The sequence below is a fragment of the Schistocerca serialis genome, chromosome 6 (genome assembly GCF_023864345.2).
Source record: "Schistocerca serialis cubense isolate TAMUIC-IGC-003099 chromosome 6, iqSchSeri2.2, whole genome shotgun sequence".
NCBI classification, from domain to species: domain Eukaryota; kingdom Metazoa; phylum Arthropoda; class Insecta; order Orthoptera; family Acrididae; genus Schistocerca; species Schistocerca serialis.
In genome coordinates, this window is record NC_064643.1 from 695,294,069 (window position 1) to 695,313,015 (window position 18,947).

Consider the following 18,947-nt stretch of genomic DNA (forward strand, 5'->3'; position numbering starts at 1 on the left):
AGCTCCACAGTCCTTCCGCACCGTGCGCCTCGTAGTCAAAACAGACCGCCAGCGACCTCTTTCTAAGGCAACCGGCTTTTCTGACTGGTCAGTTTACTCGGCCCATGACTGACAATATTAAATAAAATTCTAATTAAAGTGTGAGGCTGATTTTGGCTATTGAAATCTTGGTTAGGACCCTGTAAGCGTGGATAATGTCGACAACCTAGTGGAAATTGTATATAAAAATTAAAAAGTAAATAATATTAAACAAAGTTATGCATTTTCCACAAAGCCTGTACGTTCCAGTACATCACGTCTCCTGCTTGCGCCTCCGTTCTCATGTTCCTCTGTCGTTTTATGGGACGGGGAATATTACCGGTCCTAAATGTGTGCTGGCATACAGCAACATTAGCCTTATTAACACTGTATGATGGAACCTAATGGGTTGACAGTGAGCGTAAGTGCCACAGCGGGAAATCTGTAAGAAGGAGGTTGTGATTCACAAGAGCAATATTACCTAAATCGGTTCTGGTTAGTTGTCAATAGACCGTTTTCTTCTAATTATTTCATAATATTGGAACACCTTACATGATCCAGAATCCGGCTAGAATACGATGTCAGTCATATGGCTCTCTAATTCTGCAAGCCAAAGACTGCTTTGTTATTGGCAGAATTCTTATAAGATGCAACAAGTCTAGTAAAGAGGCTGCTTACACCACACTTGTCCATCCTCTGCAAGAGTATGCTGTCGGATGTCAGATCCTTAACGGGTAGGATTTATGGAGGACTTTGAAATAGTTCAATGAAGTACATCTCATTTTGTATTATCGCAAAACAGAGGAGAGGGTGACGGAAACAATTTATGGGCTATGGTGGTAACAATTAAAACATGGGCGTTTTTCGTTGCGGCGAGATATTTTCAGTCACTAACTTTCTTCTTTGTTGATCCCCATCTAAATAGGAAAAAATGAGCAGCGTAGTAAAATTAGAGAACTCAGACCTCACACGGAAAAATTTGTGCTATTTGAGAGGGGACCTGTCGAGGGATATTCTGAAAGTGGTTCTGTGAACACTCTGCCAAGCAATAAATTATGAAGCGCAGGATAGTAATGTAAATGTATACATAGAATTACTTTTATTCCTCTTCCTATGTGTTGATGTAACCTACACAACTTTCCAGTTTGAGATATGGATATTTCGTTGAGCAATAGTTGGATATGACTGCTAAAAGTTGATCTGTTTGGTCAGCACTCACTGAACCTAATCGGTATACAATCTGAACCAAATGAGTCTCCTTTACTAAGTAGCTTAAGTTACTTCGTGACACTAAGGTTATCCACTTACTCATATTGGCAGCTGTTCTTGATTCGGATTCTTCAACATGTACTGATTTCCTTTAGTGACAGACTTTCAGAAAAACGTGCTTAGTAAGTCTGTTTCAGTGGTAGTGTCGTCAGTAGGATTGCTGTTGCTATTATGTAATGAAGGTATTAATTCTGGTTTTCCATGATATACTTTACGTAAGACCATATGGATATTGGTGTTTCGAGCTTTCTTGTTTCTGAGAGTTATGCCATTTCTAGAAACAATTGTGACAAGTAACAAAATGCGAATATCTACACAGACAACTTTTGATTCCTCGTTTACGAATTTAACATTAGCAGTTTATTGTGACACTAAAGTATGGAGCATCAGGTATTTAGAGGTGATTTTTCTGGAATCACGTCTATGTCAGTGAGTCAAGTAATTAAATTTTCTACATGATATTATCCCCGATCCTGTTCAGAGTCTTTTAATATTGTACATCATGTGCATCCATGAGTGCCGGAATTCCAGAAATATCTTTTTAAAATAATTTTAGTAAATCACCAAAATTAATCTGCACCATCTTGTGTTACTTAGAAAAGTAGCACCACCAGATCAAATGTACATGTACATACATACATACGTACATAAGTACGTATTCTTATTCTTACCTCTATTTAATTTTTGTCTGTAACGATGGAGAATATTGCCCCAAATATAGGCTACATTCAGATACTTCCGATTGCTCAGTTATGGGCAAGGTTTTTGAGAAGTTTCCCTTGGTTGTCCGGTGAATGCCAGAATTGCCTGTCCCATCATAAATACTATCACTTGGAATTCTCTTTGCCACAATGCTAACTGGCTGAAATGAACTGTGTCCCCTTAGTGGGCCAAATCTCAAACAGCCTTCTCTAATGTTTGGAGTAAAGAATGAGAAGTACAAAAAGAAATCTATTGTACTCTGTATTCAAATGAAGAAATACACTAATAAATTTATCTCTATCCGACATCCCAGTTCTGACCAAAAGTTTTGGGATGTTTGCCTAGATTGCAAGGTAAATGTCGGGGCTGGAAACACCATGACAGACATTTCAAATTGGGTTCACTATGCCCTAATACTGGCTCGCTTAGTGTTTGGCTGAAGTGGTCATGAATATGCAGTGGGTCAGAAGTCGAACAATCCGCTCTGTCTTTAGGTCTACAGAATGAAAAGTACAGAACAACCTTTCCGACAGTGAGTGTACTGCACATGTAGAGCAAGTGCCGGCCGCGGTGGTCTAGCGGTTCTAGGCGCTCAGTCCGGAGCCGCGCGATTGCTACGGTCGCAGGTTCGAATCCTGCCTCGGGCATGGATGTGTGTGATGTCCTTAGGTTAGTTAGGTTTAAGTAGTTCTAAGTTCTAAGGGACTGATGACCATAGACGTTAAGTCCCATAGTGCTCAGAGCCATTTGAACCATTTTTTTGTAGAGCAAGTTGGAAACTTCAGTCTGTTATTACGTAAACTGTAGCTTAAATATTAGCCACTGGAACACTCGTCTACATTTGTTTATGCACTGCCTGAAAAAAAGTGAAACACCCAGGAGATATCGTGGAATGTGAATTAAATTTCGTACACACACGCACCATTATGTAAATAATTGGATTTACTATTCTCTGTGGGAGGCGGAATGGCCACCAGAGTGTATTAATGTTGTTCCAGTTGAGTGTAGTTACCAGGCCGAGGTGGATATACGGGGAGATTCAGCTGGTCCAACAGCTGTCGTTTTATACAACCCACAATGTTATTCTGGCCATCATAAAACAGCGAGAGATTTTCATGTTCTCACGCTCGCTATTTGCAAGCTATTAGTCATACAGAAAAAAAGTGAAAAAAATCAGCAGAAATATTTTGGTAGCAAATTTAATGTAGCTACATTTTGTAGTGGGATACGTTTTCGCTGGAGGCCACGGTTTTCGAGCTATTCAAGGACTTTCAAACACACCCTGACCCCCACACTCGTCTTACCAGTCGGCATTTATATTTCGTGCCGCCCTCTCCTACCACTGTACAAAAATTTCCGACTACATGAACTATTTCCACTGTTCGACCTTCTTTGGTCGCTACAGATTGGGCCATTACGCCACCAGCATAGACGGCTAATTCGTTAACATTATTAATTTAAACGTTCTTCTGAGGATAATGAAAGCAAAACGACTTTTTAAATGTTACACTAAAACTAATTACGTTGATAGTTCGATCAAAACTTAACCCTTACAAGCACAGTAGTTTCGAAGTCAGAATAAAACGATGCAATTGTTTACTTTATGCTGTTAAAATCCACAAAATTGTTGGATAAATTTTACACAAACGTCAGTGCCATGATTTGTAAGTTCTTGACTAAGCCGGTGGCGTAATAAGGTCAGTCAATGAAGACCTAAAAAGGTCAAAAGTGGGAATTAATTCGTGCAGTCGTAAACTTTTCTTCAGTGGTAGGAGGGAGTGCCCTGAACAACATATTAGGGGCTGACGTAGGAGTGCGTTTGAAGGTCACACTTGTCCTTTTTTTTTTTAATAAGTCAATAGCTACGGCCCCTAGCAGAAACATATCCCAGTACAAAATTTTACTACATTAAATTTCCTACAAAAGGTCGTGTTCACTTTTTCTATAGGACTAATAGTTTGCACTTAGCGAATGAGAGAATATGGTTTTTGAAGGCCAGATAAAATGCTGTTGGTTGCATAAAACAACAGCGGTAGGGACGTGGACAGCGTCGGATGCTGATTGGTCACTGTGAAGGACAGAGAGAAGCCGCGTACTGTTGTGATGCTGCATTAGCAGCGCCACACACAGTGTGAACGGGTCTCATCACGGTTCACCGTTTGGGCAGCTGGTCGAGTCTTCCAGTACCCAGATTTGTGGGGGCATCCAGGCTTGACACTGAGCCGATTTTGGACTGCATGGGAGCTGATGGCAGGTACACATACTCCTTGTCAAGGTTCTGGTCGATCACATCTGGATCGATCACATATTGTGCTCCAAACACCCTCCGCCACAGGCCATTAGGTGGCTTGCTGAGTATGATATAGATGAAGCAGATCGTAATCCTTTCACAGCTCCACGTGCCACCCCAGAACGAGTAATGGACTCCTGCAACATGCTGTGTTATCCAGCGCCATTAGTCAGAGACTGGCAGCAGCCGGAACATGGAATTACAGTCCCATGGATAGGCTGCCACTAGCACTACAACACAAGTGGCTTCGTCTGTAATGGTCCCATGACTCGGCTTCACGGACTGCTGATGGATGATGTCTCATTGCGTTCAGTGACGAACCGTCGTGCTGCAGTAACCTGAACGACCATGGTCTGTGAATATGGTGGCGACCTAAGTAGAGGTCCCGTCCTTCCATTGTTTTGGGGCGGTACATCGGTGTTACTCCTTTTTTCATGGTCCAGGGAGCCATAACGTCTGACTTCAGGTGGTGGCTGGTAATGACTCAGGGGATTCTGACGCAGAAACGGTACGTCACGGGCATCCTGCGTCCTTTTATGCTGCCTTTCATGCGACCGTATTGTGGTGACATTTTTCAACAGGATAATGCACGTCTATACATGACATATGTCTCTATGAACTGTCTGCGTGACGTAACTACATAGGCTGCCGCGGCCGGTGTCATGATGACCGGTCGTGGGGCAGAAGCCTCTCCGGCCACTGACTGGACAACCTAAACAAAACCTACAGGGGGACTGTTGGCGTATTTCCACGCACCAAAAGAAAACCTTCCCACCAGAAACCAGGAGCTGAATTGCGCGCTGTCGTCAATCCCTGACAAGCCGCCTAGCCCAAGAAAAGTATCTTTCCTACCCTCCCTCTTTCATCCTGACTAGCCTATTATAGTCTAGGTCCAGTAAAGTTAAAGAAAATATGAAGTATTGACACCGATCGTCGGAACTACACAGAGCCATGTCTTTCCACCAAAACCAGTTTTCCCTGAGACGGACTGTTATAATACGGTCGAAACGTTGGTTTTAAGTTTAAAAGTAAAGTATTTTATACACTGACGCTGTACAACACCCAGTAGAAGTATAATCACGATACCTGCGTGATGCCTGGGTACTCCCATTGCCATTAAGAACTCCAGATATGTGACAGACAGAACACGTCCGCGACCAGCTAGCACGTCAACTCCGTCCCAGTGCCAGAATCCAGAAAGTCAAGGATCAGTTGCCACAGCTGCGAGCCATCTTGTTTTAGGAGGGGATAAAACGGCCGTTATGAAACCCTTCCGAACTGAGCCAGTGTATACATGCTGGCCAGAGGGGATGCAAACATCCTACCGAGAAGTGGGCTCTTACTGCCAAGATCTTTGTTAATTTGACTTGAACTTGTGGTCGCTGAAATAATACAGCACACATTCTCAGCCCATGGAGTTTCACATTGTTTCCTACTCCTTTCGTTATGGGTGCTTAACTTCTTTTGCTAAGCACTGTAGGTTTTCTGCAGCTAAGCTAATATCAGTTGTTGACTGCAAAACTGTACCGTTTTGTGTACGCTGTGTTGCGTCACTGCCCTGTAACCTGACGTTTACAACCCGAAGCCAAGCAAGTGGACAGCTGTCGTCGCGAGATAACTCAAGGATTCTTAGGGACGCAGGGCGGACAAAAGAAGGCAGCACGAAATTCTTTGGCAAGAAGCATCAGGTGGGTATGCTGGCACAGCAATAATATCAATTATTCAAAAAACAGTCTTAATCGCATTTACTATTATTATACAGCCAACTGGTTTCAACCCGACGTAGGGGTCATCTTCTGGGCGTTTACACTGTGAAATTATAGATATCCGTCAGAAAGACTCTATTATACAACAGCTAAAATTACGTAAATTTAAAATATGTTACCCATTGGGCGATTGCTGGTGGTGTCACTCCTGTCTACTTAACGGCAGGAAACTATGCGAGACTAACCCTTCGTATGGGCTTAAATAACGTACTGAGCTCACGTGAATAGACGGCAACACCCCCAGTGGCGATCAACGGCATTTAATACAGTTTATTATATGTAATTACTAGTCACCTTGGTTTAACATAAATTTAAGTGACAGTAAATAACAGAAAACGGAAACATTCCATTTAAAAAGATTTACAATTATAGTGCTAATTATAAAATAATAACAAATTTTCCGTAGCCAACTCGTAAATTTCGTAAAAGTATATTACATTATGTGCCAGAATATAAAGTAAAACAATTTGTGACATACAAAAACTGGTGTCGTCTTGTATTATAATATATCTACTCGTACATTTACATAGAAAACATTTGAGTCAATTTACTAAAACGGCTAATGTGGAAGGACTACAACGCCCTCTACTCCTTGTGGTGAGGACGCCGTTGCCATGGATTATAAAGCGTGTATCAGGCACCCTCTAGTCTGTGTAGCGAGGACGCCGTCGTCATGGTAGCAGCTGGTGTGTTCTTTGCCCTGTCCACGGCTTCCGTTGCCCTGGTAGCGGTATGTCATGCCTCTTCATCCACAGAGAAGTTGTCACTTATTTGAGGTTATGGAAAATGTGGTGTCACCGCCAGACACCACACTTGCTAGGTGGTAGCCTTTAAATCGGCCGCGGTCCGTTAGTATACGTCGGACCCGCGTGTCGCCACTATCAGTGATTGCAGACCGAGCGCCGCCACACGGCAGGTCTAGAGAGACTTCCTAGCACTCGCCCCAGTTGTACAGCCGACTTTGACAGCGATGGTTCACTGACAAATTACACTCTCATTTGCCGATACGATAGTTAGCATAGCCTTCAGCTACGTCATTTGCTACGACCTAGCAAGGCGCCATTACCAGTTACTATTGATGCTGTAAAACATGTACCGTCAAGAGCGATGTTCACCAATTATGGATTAAAGTTAAGTATTCCAGCAGCTACGTACGTTTTTTGTTAGTCTCATTTCCTTGACCTGTTCCAGACCTCACGCCAGCCTGCGTGAGCTAAAACGCGTGCCTTTCGGCTTCCTCTCATAGTGTGTTGGCTCTCTTGCCAATCCACAACAGAAATATCAACAATCAAGGATAACCTAAAAAATCTAAAGATAGGTTAAAAGTTTACGACACGTTTGTAGTACCCATTAAAGGAAAGTATTAAACGTATTAAGATAATAACCAGCCGGGTCTCACATTAGAGCGAATTTCCACATATTCAGCCTCAACGCCGTTGTCTGGGCAGCAACACTGCTAACAAAACGAAAGTTCACAAGCCGGACTGCAGCAGCGATGACGTGGACTACCACACGTCCGGGCCCCCGCTCTGAGCCACTGCCTTCGACTACGTGACAAAGAGTGATAGCCTGGCAAAAAAGGGGTGCGTCCAGCAGCCATAAATGCCGCCATTTCGAGATATACAGCTTTTCAGCCGCCTGAAGCCAGCTTCCAGAGGTACTCTACGGCAGTCGTAAACCTGAAATGTGCCATTGCTGCTGTCACTGGATGCTGCCCCCACTATAGCTGCGGAACTGTGGTCTGCACATAGGTTGATGCCGCCGCGAGCTGAACTGATGCCTTTTAGCTGGAACTATCTGCTGGTCGAGACCTGCCGACTTCAGGGTGCCTACTCGGGGGTCCGTGGTTCACACCTGCTCTGTGCAGGCGCTACCGCTGCAAGCTTGCCTCTGCTGGCGACTACCGCTACACCCTACGCTGGGGATCTGTGGTTTGTAGCTACTGCGCTCCGGTATTCGCAGCACTGAGTGGCGTGTTTGTGCCAGCCGACGTCACCGACTGCTGCGAAGGCCGTCGCAGCTGCGTGGCGTTCGCCTGCCTCTGGCCTACCGCTTCGCTTCTCCGCTCACCAGTGTGCTCAGACCCTGCCCCTCCACTGACTTCTTGGCCGGGTGATACCGCGAGATGGGCGTGTCTTCGAAGGCCCCGTCCTGAGATGGGAACACTACCTTCACTTCCGGGCCAGCATACGACCCTGTCCTTAGACTGCTACAAGCCAACACCCACTGTACTTTACGCACTGAATACTGTAACGGTAACGCCGACCATCTTAAAACGACAATCGATGCTAACGTTATACCGCTGCGAGGAATTTTTGAGAAGTTGTAACCGTGAGATAACCTAAAGGAAACAGAACAATCAAACTGGGATTCGTTTCCGAAACACTCCAGCAGAGTATAACTAGCAGTAAACAGGTGCGTCAGGAACAGAATTCTCCCAGCACAAAAGCAAGATGTAGCATTACATATTAAAATCGGTCGCCATCCTAATTAGACATTCATGTGTCAAGCAATATAACAAAGCAAAAGGCAGTGCTGAGGCTAACCTAACCTTCCTCGACACACAGACTAAGCGCTTTCCTTATACTTATTCACACTACAACGCAGTAACCTAACCTTGCAGGTAAATGTACTACTAACTTGAAAATCAGACAAACAAATGGCCAATGAAATAGAAACAGTAGCATGCCCCTCTCAGCAAAACGTACCTTAAATGAAATAGATGCAGCAGTTTATGGAACTAATCACCAACAAACATGAAACTAATAAAAATACTAAATAAGGAAGAGCATGAAATGATTCTGATTTAAATCAGGGGTCTGTTAATGATCATACTCTATTATTTCATTGCTTAGTACAGGGTTTAAAATGGTTCAAATGGCTCTGAGCACTATGCGACTTAACTTCTGAGGTCATCAGTCGCCTAGAACTTAGAACTAATTCAATCTAACTAACCTAAGGACATCACACACATCCATGCCCGAGGGAGGATTCGAACCTGCGACCGTAGCGGTCGCTCGGCTCCACACTGTAGCGCCTAGAGCCGCACGGCCACTCCGGCCGGCGCTTAGTACAGGGTCTCTATGCCTCTGCATTAACCAACTTGCATTAGAATAGCTAACACAGTAAATATTTCTTCTTTAAACTTGGTTTGAAGTAATTAAACAGAATGCAAATCTAACCACACTGCCTCTGAATAAGCCTTTGCTTTGCTTCATTATTAATTATGTAAAACACAACAACCTATAACTCTTTAAATAAGAAATGTGGTTTGATAAGCAGTCTTTTAATCTACTCAAAATATAATTGGCTACGCAAATGCCAGCACAACATTAAATTCAAGTTCAAACACATTCTCATCCATCCATCCACATCCATATCCATACTCCGCAAGCCACCTGACGGTGTGTGGCGGAGGGTGCTTTGAGTACCTCTATCGGTTCACCCTTCTATTCCAGTCTCGTATTGTTCGTCGAAAGAAAGATTGTCGGTATGCATCTGTGTGGGCTCTAATCTCTCTGATTTTATCCCCATGGTCTCTTCGCGAGATATACGTAGGAGGGAGCAATATACTGCTTGACTCCTCGGTGAAGGTACGTTCTCGAAACTTCAACAAAAACCCGTTCCGAGCTACTGCGCGTCTCTCTTGCAGAGTCTTCCACTGGAGTTTATCCATCATTTCGCTTTCGCAATTACTAAATGATCCTATAACGAAGCGCGCTGCTCTCCGTTGGATCTTCTCTATCTCTTCTATCAACCCTATCTGGTATGGATCCCACACTGCTGAGCAGTATTCAAGCAGTGGGCGAACAAGTGTACTGTAACCTACTTCCTTTGTTTTCGGATTGAATTTCCTTAGGATTCTTCCAATGAATCTCAATCTAACATCTGCTTTACCGACGATTAATTTTATATGGTCATTCCACTTTAAATCATTCCTAATGCCTACTCCCAGGTAATTTATGGAATTAACTGCTTCCAGTTGCTGACCTCCTATATTGTAGCTAAATGATAAGGGATCTATCTTTCTATGTATTCGCAGCACATTACACTTGTCTACATTGAGATTCAATTCCCATTTCCTGCATCATGCTTCAATTCGTTGCAGATCCTCCTGTATTTCAGTACAATTTTCCATTGTTACAACCTCTCGATATACTATAGCATCATCCGCAAAAAGCCTCAGTGAACTTCCGATGTTATCCACAAGGTCATTTATGTATAGCAACGGTCCTACGACACTCCCCTGCGGCACACCTGAAGTCACCCTTACTTCGGAAGATTTCTCTCCATTGAGAATGACTCAGCACTCCTCCTCATTGTGTTTCATTAAATAGCAAGCCTTAGCTCGAAGTTGCTTAAAAGCGATAAGGCTGTTCTGCAAAGGATGTTGTCCAAATACCTGCAGGCTCCTCAGCAATCCTGAATAGCTATTGGAGTGTCTTTGGCCCATCAAGACACTGGCTGACAGTGGATGGGGAGGGGACTGTAAAAGAGGGAAAAAGCAGTCCCAGCAGCATGGGTGATCACCTGAGACACCTTGCCCAACCCTTATCAATACAACCCGACAGACAGGTGGCGAATGTAACAGCACAGGTAAGGCCACTTGGTTCTGTGAAGTGCCCAATGTGGTAGTCTGTCTATCTGATGCTGGTAAGGAAATGACAGGATCGCTTGGAAGTGGTCACTGCCACAAAGGTCATCGTGTAGCTAGCAATACAGTGAAGCTGCAAGATTAGGGGAAGATATCATTAGCATGAAGCAGGTGAGAGGAACATCATTGAGGAAGTACACATCATGGTATGTCAGAAGTCGGTCAAGTAGAAGGCCTCCACCAGATGAAGTGGCACTAACCCACAGGGGATGGTGTGCATTGTAGTTCCCAAGCTCCTGGGCAAGTTGTTGGATTAATGTGGTGAATTCAATATACGTGGCCTGCCTGGAGGTAGGTAGACGCTGAAAATGGTAATCACTGAAGTGATGATGACATCAAGACCCTAAGATGTCGCCAGGCTTTGATATACATCATGGTCATCAGTGAAGTGAGTTTCTTGGAAAGCAAGATGAAAATGTGTGCCCCAACCGGGACTCAAACCTGGGATCTCCTGCTTACATGGCAAACTTTCTATCCATTTGAGCCACCGAGGGCACAGAGCATAGTGCAACTGCAGGGATTTATCCCTTGCACGCTCCCCGTGAGACCAACATTCCCAACTTAATGTCCACACACTACATTCGTAGTGCCCCTGCCCATTACAATCATTACTCGTGGCAGACAATCTTACCGAGTCCCGTAAGAGTTCGGGCAATGTGTGTGTGCATGAAGCACAGAAGAAGAGGGTCAATGGCCGGTTAGCCGTAACTATATGTAGATGGTATCTGTTCTTTCAGACACGTCCGAAGAACAGATACTATCTTCTGATAGGTAATCACTGAGGTCGTTTGCACACACACGACTATTACTTCCAACGGGGTATGAAGGGGAATCCATTCACCAACATCTGTACCAACCAAAGTGAAGATCCCCTCCAGAGGAACTCTCGGGAACAGCGAGGTTCTAACAGAATGCACGACAACCACAGAGCATTGGAAAATGGTCATCAGTGAAGTGAGTTTCTTGGAAAGCAATTCAAACTGTACAAGAGGGGGAAACAAGGGGGTTTAGTTCCAGCAAGTGACAGATTAAATGTGAAAGAGTCAGGAGCGCTGGTCACGCTGCTTGATCACTACCTGTCACCAGTGTGGATAGAACCACATCCACAAGGATCGGCTCAAAATTCGACTGTGTGGGAGGACCTGGCGCCTTCAGTGGCACTGGAGACTTGGCCTGATTCTTCTACTTCTTCTTCTTCTTCTTCTTCTTCTTCACTGGTGGGCGAGGTTAATTCAAGGGACTATCCGCATTGAACACAGGGACAGATGATTAGACACTCTCATGATAAAACTTAGTAATTATGATCAAAGTGCATAAATGCAACAGTTAATAACCTTTCTCATTTCAGATTTAAATTTACTATTTGCAGGCAGCTTTTCAAGTAAGGCAAATTGCTTAAGAAAATAACTACAGATTGGTTTAAAATTGGACTGGAAGAAGAGTATTTCTCAAACTATGAAACTGAACTTTAAATACTATTACTCCACACATTAGAAATAAATCACAACTGCTTTTATAGCTGCCGAATAACTCTTTCCACAATAAATTAGGACACTTGGAATTAAATTCACTAGGATTGGATTCCTGTCCAGGTTTGTGATAATCACGTGTGCAAGATAGAGTTTCTAGCAACACCAAGCTTATTATTAAAATCAACCCAATTCCACAGATACCTAGTCCATTTACAGAGTGCCAAAGATACGCAATTCAGTGGAAGATTGGTGGCACTGGTGGTGTAATTTACGGTGGCTGTTAACATGGCGGCGATGCAGTAATGGCAGTACTGTTGGCCTCGCCCTATTACTGACTTTCGTCGGAATGCCATGATAATATTATCACCAAATACAGCATCCGAGGCCCATAAATACCCCTCTTAAACTCTTCTGGCCTCAAAACTCCAAGGATCCGCTACTGCTAGCGAGATGTTAACCACAGCACTGCTCAGCCCAGACTCCTTACCGTCACAAAGAACGAGATGCCACTTGCGCGCCAACCACCCTTTTCCACTCCGCCAGGCTACTTCCGTAGCTGCGGGCCGTCCTCACAGCTTTTACATTCAACTCTACGTTCCATAACTGTGGACCAAGTCATTTACAACACATTATATCACGATCATTCCAGTAGTTACTTAAATCCACGAACTCAATTTAAGCAACATCGTTCAGAAGTTCACTTAACTGAAATATGTATACATAATCAAAGAATTTCCATGACACATACAACATTCTATATAAGAAACACTAAAAATTGACATATAAATATCGATATAGATACAAAATAAGTCGAATATAGGTGTTACAATACATGGCCAACATTGTCCTGCAAGCTGCAATGAAACTGCTGCCCTGCTAATCAACTCGCTGCCCGACCAGCTTATAGTGGGGTATTTAATTAAAACCGCCTACTAATCCCCGCTGCAGTTGCAGCTATTCTTAAATTACAGTCACGAAAGACACGAATTTTGACAGTGTTCATGTAATCTTAGATCCTTGAATGCAATCGGACTTCATGGAAACAATTTTTGAAATGAAATTCAAAACATTAAATAGTCGAATTACAGACGAGTACGAGTTTGTAATGTTTGGAATCCTCCTACTCCTTTTCGAATTCAAGCTGAGTACATAACTGGTAAGACTTCAGTGAAAATGCCCCGAAAATATTCCCCCTTTTCTCACGCTTTCTTCTAGATCATTTACATACATTGTAAACAGTAACGGTCCTATTACACATCCCTGGGGTACACTGGAAATTACCTTTACGTCGCTCGATTGTGAACCGTTAAGTGCGACGTGTGGAGTTCCATCTCCAAGGATGTATTGAATCTAGTCGCAAATCCGGTCCGATACTCGATAAGTTCGTGTTTTTTTCACGAAGTGCGGGTTGGTGTTAAATGCCTTCCTGAAGTCAAGGAACGCAGCATCAACTTGAGCGTCAACAACCGGAAGACAAAGTCTTCATGAACTCAGCAATGACAATGGCATCAAGTTCATAAACTTTGCAACATCCAGAGGGATATTCATAAGCAGCACAAACTTCCAACGGAAGGATATACATAAAGGAACTTGAGCATCGCCAGATGGTAAAACAGTTAATCAGATAGACCACATTGCAATAGATATCAAAGCAAATAACTGGGTGAGGGATGTAAAGACAGCTAGGGGTGCAGAATGAGGGTGTGATCATTTCCTCGTAAACAGCTGGATAAAAGTACAACCCAAAGCCAAAGTTAGAAACAACCTTACAGAAGTTTTACACTACCATATCGATGCGCTGGAAGTTAAACAAAGAAAGAAGAATTTCAGCTCCAGCTCAGCAACTGCTTTGAAAACCTGCAGGAAGAGGTTTCACAAGAGAACCCAGATGAAATGTGGAAGTAAGTTAAGGATGCCGTAAATGAGGTGGCGAATGTAGTCATCAAGAAGCGGATCAGAGGTAAAAAGATTTGATTTGGGGATGAATGCATTAAGGTGTTAGTCAAGAGAAGAGAAGCCAAGGAGAGCTGGTTACAAGGGGCTGATTTTGCAAAAGGCAAAGCACAGTTCGAAGAAGTTCGGAGAACTACTCAAGCAACATTGAGAAGAACAAAGAGAATGTACATTAAATGAGTAATAGACGAGGCTAAACAAGATTTCTTGAGGAAAGAGCCTCGAAAGATGTACCACAAAGTGAAATTCTTCAAGAAGGGATATCAAAGCCACCAAAAATTCATCAAGGACAATAATGGGAGCATCCTCACCAGTGAGCTTGACATTGCTGAAAGGTGGAAACAGTACTTCAGGGAACTCCTCAACTGTGATGAACCTAAAGATCTGTTTGAATTTCAGTTTTGTGACATTGCCACTTTAGACTATCCTCCACCCACACTGGAGGAAATAAAGAATCAGATAATGAAGATAAAGAAGAACAAAAGCCCAGGAGAAGATGGAATCCAGGCAGAAATAATTCAAGCTGGAGGGAAGGAACTCCACAAGAAAAAGCACCAATTAATCAAGGGGATCTGGATTTTGGAGGAGACCCCAGAAGATTGGAAGAGAGCTGTCATATGACCTATGCACAAGAAAGGTGACAAAATGAACTGCACTAACTTCAGAGGAATCGCTCTACTGAATATCTGCTACAAGATCTTGTCCAACTGTATACTGGATAGAACAAGCCATTTGCAGAAGAAGTGATTGGTGAATATAAGGGGGGATTCAGAAAGAGCCGTTCAACTGTCGACAACATCTTTGTGCTGCGACAACTCACCGAAAAGTTGTTGGAGTATGGGGAAGAACTTCATAGATTTTAAGAAGGCGTATGACTGCATCCACCGGGAGAGCCTGAGGAACTGCCGAACGGTGTTTGGAATACCTGAGAAACTCGTCAGCCAAGGTAGAATTTGTCTCACTGATTCAAAAGCCAAAATGAAGCTCTGGAACTAACTCACGGAGATCTTTAACATAAAAGCAGGGTTTAGACAAGGAGGTGGTGTGTTACCGGTATTATTCAACCTCAGACTTGAAAAGATAATGAGAGAAGCTCCTTGTAAAAGCTTCGAGGGTATGGAGGTAGAAGGTGAGAAAATCACACATCTCGCGTTTGCTGATGATGTGACCCTGTGGTCCAGATCTAGGGAGAAAATAATGTGGATGAGTGGAAGCGTTGAGGCAGAAGCAAGCAAAATTGGACTCCTTGTGAATGAATCAAAGACAGAATATCTGGTGATGAGCAGGATCCATGCTTATTCAAGAGACACACTCCAGCCTTCGATAGTCGGAAACCGGTCCTACAACAGGGTTCGTGAATTTAAATATCTGGGGGTAATCTTTACAGAAGGCGCAGCATGTGAAGCAGAGGATCCAAGCCGCCAACCGATCACTCTTTGGTCTCAGTCAACTTCTTGCATCGCGTGGCCTCTCGAGGAATTTCAAACTCCAGCTGTATAAAACAATGATTCAACTTGTAGCACTGTATGGTTGTGAAACTTGGAGTGTCCGAAAAGAAGACTTAAACAATCTTCTTCTTTTTGATCGGAAAGTCTTACGGAAGATCTTTGGTCAGGTACAAGATGAAATGACTGGAGAATGGAGGATCAGATATAATTGTGAACTAGACGAAACATTGTAGGACTGATGAGAACCAAGTGCCTTGTATGGTCAGGACATGTCAGTTGGATGGATAAATACCGATGGCCTTTGGAAGCTATGGATTATACTCCCTGTGGAAGACGCCCACTAGGAAGGCCAAAGAAGAGCTGGAGGGATGGAATCCATGAGGACTTGATGCAGATTGGAAAAGAGAATGATTGGCGCCAGGAGGCACAAAACAGAACCCAGTGGAGGAGGAACCTTGTAGCAGCGCGCGGGCTTCAGGTCCTGATTGGGTAAAGTAACGTAAGTAAACTAACTTACGCTAAGGACAACACACACACCCATGCCCGATGGAGGAGTCGAACCTCCGACAGAGGGAGTCGCGCGAACCGTGCAAGACCCCCCAAGGCCGTTGGGCTACTCCGCGCGGCTATCAGTTATTCTCTTTTCATGTTTGAGTTTGCTGACTACATTAAGCGGTCTCGATCCCGATTTCACAGTGTTCAACTAAACGTTTATCACTATTACACTTCATTACTTTTGATACAATCTTAAGAGCGATTTACTCATTCGCTGATGCTCAATTATTCATACTGTGCTTGCTGTTTATTAAATTGAGCGTTTTATGTCCGCGCGAGGTAGTCATTTAAATTTGTTTGCGATATGTTAGTCAGACGCCGATACCTTAGTTCATTATTGGGTCATGAGTTCGTTTATAACACGGCATAATTTCACTAAGTCAGTGCTTAATGATTCTACATAAACTAGCAGTTCAGTCGCGAAAAAGAACAGCCACCTTACAAAGTAAAATTAGAGAGATACTAGCTCACACGAACGGTTTCCAGGAATTATGTTCCATGAACGAAAAGTAATGTGGTCTAACTGTTATTTGATTAATATACTCAGAAGTAGGATGGACTTTCATTGCGCAACGAGAAACATATGGGGAGCATGAATATGTATGTAAGTGAATGCAACATTACGATCAACATACTCTAACCTCCTCATACGATTTGAAAGTATACTCGTACGCTTTCTTATAGGGTGGACACATAAAACGTTACTTTGTATGGTTTAATTCATGTTCGCAATGAATAAGAATTAAAGTAATCTCTCCGATCATACTCAGGATCAGCAGGAATTTTTGAAGTTCTCATCAACAAAAACCTACCTTACACTTTCCGTAAAATTTATGTTAAAAATTGAAAATATTTCTGCTGATGGCAGCTCACTCTGAGAAACCATTCTGCTGCAGATGGAAAGTGATCATACCTGTGCACATAGGGACACCCCAGGAAAACGTTATAATTTTCTGAAATGACCGTGGGATCAAATTAACGAAAAGGAAATTTTGAATAACTCCATACTATTATTCAATAAATAAGTGATAATTTTCAGTAGCACTGTCAGATTTGTCCCTTAACGGACCACGTGGAGTACAGTTCCACGAAGTATGTGAATTAGAAGAAAAATCCCTTACGATGTTAAATTTCATTAAGCTGAAGATGCTCTTAAATTCTCGTAGTAGTATTAAATAAGTGGGATAGTAACGTATACCATGAATAAATGAAACACCGATATTGATCCTTGAACATGTAACGCAGCCTCTCGCTTTGAACAGTGAATTTCACCTCGAACACAAGGAAGTTGTTCCTATAAAGCTGTAAACTCTTCGAATGAAACATTAGTGGTTGCTTCATAAGTAATAATCCACGAAGTAATCAATGTTAGTTCTCGCATGGACACGGCTTGTGCTTACCACAGCACTGAACTGATCAACATTATCACCGTGCAGTACGTTAAAGTGTGTCTTCTGTGCGCAATGTTAGTTGTAACCCAGATTTTCAGTTCTCACTCACTTCTTATGATGAGACGACTCGTGTATAAGTCCGCAAATTTCGTGAAGGTATGTTGTGTCTTTGCAACTACATGAAAGCCAATTTATTTTTGATATACGCGTTTGCTTATTTATTTGGGAAGCAACTTCAGTGTGTTTTATATATATAATAAATGCATTATGTAGTAGTTACAAATATTTTACTGTGTCACGTTTTCTCATGTTTTCCTCTCGTTTTTCACATACATCGAGTTATTAATACTGAGTGGTTTGTGTTTCGACTCCTGTAAATGTGGATGTAGTTTGATAAACTTGCGTGTCTACGAAAGGCACTCACAATACCTGTGAGAAGAGCACGGCGACAGCGTTTCCAGCGCCGGCAGACCGAGGACGAATTTTCGTATTGACTCTTCCCCAGAGGGGTAACTCCTCAAACTTCCAGTTTTCCGGTCGTGTGCCATCCATCTCGAGAGACGTTCGCTCAATAAAAAGTCCCTTCGGCCTCTAAAGGATGAGCACTGGGCGATGAAACTTTCAACGGCTCCCCGGTATATAAAACTTGCAAATGGCCGTCCGGTGTACTTGACGGACCCCGCGTCAAGCACGCCGTAAAGCGCGAAATGTGCCCGTTAGAACACTGAAACTTTCAAATCTGTCTTTCCCGAAGTACATTGTCAGACCTCCGTACCTCTCACGTTTACCGGCCCCTGCTGAGAGAGAGAGACGTCAAAGAGAAACGTAGAGGAAATGTGCTGTGTTTCCACGGCAGGTACTGTAGCAGCCGTCTCGGAAGCGAAAATATAATTTCACATGAATTCCACTTGTACTTTAGCATAAAGTTTAACATTGTTACTTCTGTAAGAGGAAGGAATTAAAAAATAATGTTAACCTATCACTCGCGTTACAAAGCATAATGAAGTACTTCTCCGAGCTAAAAGCTAGTAACATCACATTAAGTAACAAGGTTATTTTCTCCAAAAAAGAACAATTTTATTAATTTCACGTGTCATGACCGAAGAACAGCGAATATGGCAATAGACCGATCAAGCGGATTGCTAGTTTGATAACCACTGGAAATTCCTAGAGAATAATGACCTCCAGCGAACCTTCTCTAGTGTGTCAGTCTCACTGCCTTGGTCACTATACATCTTGGTGATTCCTTGGACTGCACCACAACATCTTCATGTCCTTGTGTAACTGGTGATACTTCTCTAACATCTCCAGAAAAACCCAATGAACCATTAAATGAAAAGGGAAAGTTTCGACAACTTGCCACCCTAAAATCACTCCACAGCCTTTGGTATCACCTTATCGAAACGCAACAATTCTATGTACTAACAAT